Here is a 1012-nt window from a genome sequence, read left to right on the forward strand (position 1 = left end):
TGAGAGGGAATGCCACTTTCATGGCACATGTCCTGGCTAGGAGGAATGCCACATTCATGGCACATGTCCTGTGAGAGGGAATGCCACTTTCATGGCACATGTCCTGGCTAGGAGGAATGCCACATTCATGGCACATGTCATTGTGCTGTCGAAGCTCTGTCCTGGGAGGCATGCCCACATTTATTGCACATCCCTTGGCAAGGTAGAATACCCACATTGATAACACATGTCATGGATCTGTCCTAGAAGGAATGCCCACATTCATGGCAATTGTCATAGTCCAGTCTTGGCTCTGTGCTAGGACAAAAGCCCACATTCACAGTCCTGCCCTGGCTAGGAGAAATGCCCACATTCATGGAACATGTCCAGTCTAGGAGGAATCCTCTCATTCATAGAACTTCTCCTGGTTAGGAGAAATTCCCACATTCATGGCACTTTCCCGGCTCTGTGCTAGAATGAATGCCCACATTCATAGCCCAGTCTTGGCTAGGAGGAATGCCACATTTATGGCATATGTCCCAGTTAGTAGTAGTGACCACATTCATGGCACTTGTATGGGTAGGAGGAATGCCACATTCAAAGTCCTGCAAAGTCCTGCAATGGCTTTTAGTTGTGAATTGGAGAAGATGGCTGATCAATACTTCTACTATTTGCACACTGGAACTAATTACTATTAAAGTATATTTGGACACTAAGATTAAACATGTTTCTTTCCTTTGTGCATTTTAGATTTCCTGCAATCCCTGCAATTTCCTGAAGTTACGTCAAGTCTTGTGTGCTCCCTCCAATAATGGTTGTATGGCATTTTCAAGGAGGGTTTGCTGATAGTGACAACAGAGAATTATGACTGCATAATATGTATTGAAAACTGGACTGTTTCTTGAAATAAGCTGCATAGGTTCCTATTCCACTTCTGCATATCCATCAGCTGTCTGTAAACCAAAGCTTCTGTTTCCCCTCCCCCCACATATGCAGAATAATGCAGGGATGCATAGTGTGATGACCATAGTTT

Source organism: Pyxicephalus adspersus, chromosome 1, assembly GCF_032062135.1.
Source record: "Pyxicephalus adspersus chromosome 1, UCB_Pads_2.0, whole genome shotgun sequence".
NCBI classification, from domain to species: domain Eukaryota; kingdom Metazoa; phylum Chordata; class Amphibia; order Anura; family Pyxicephalidae; genus Pyxicephalus; species Pyxicephalus adspersus.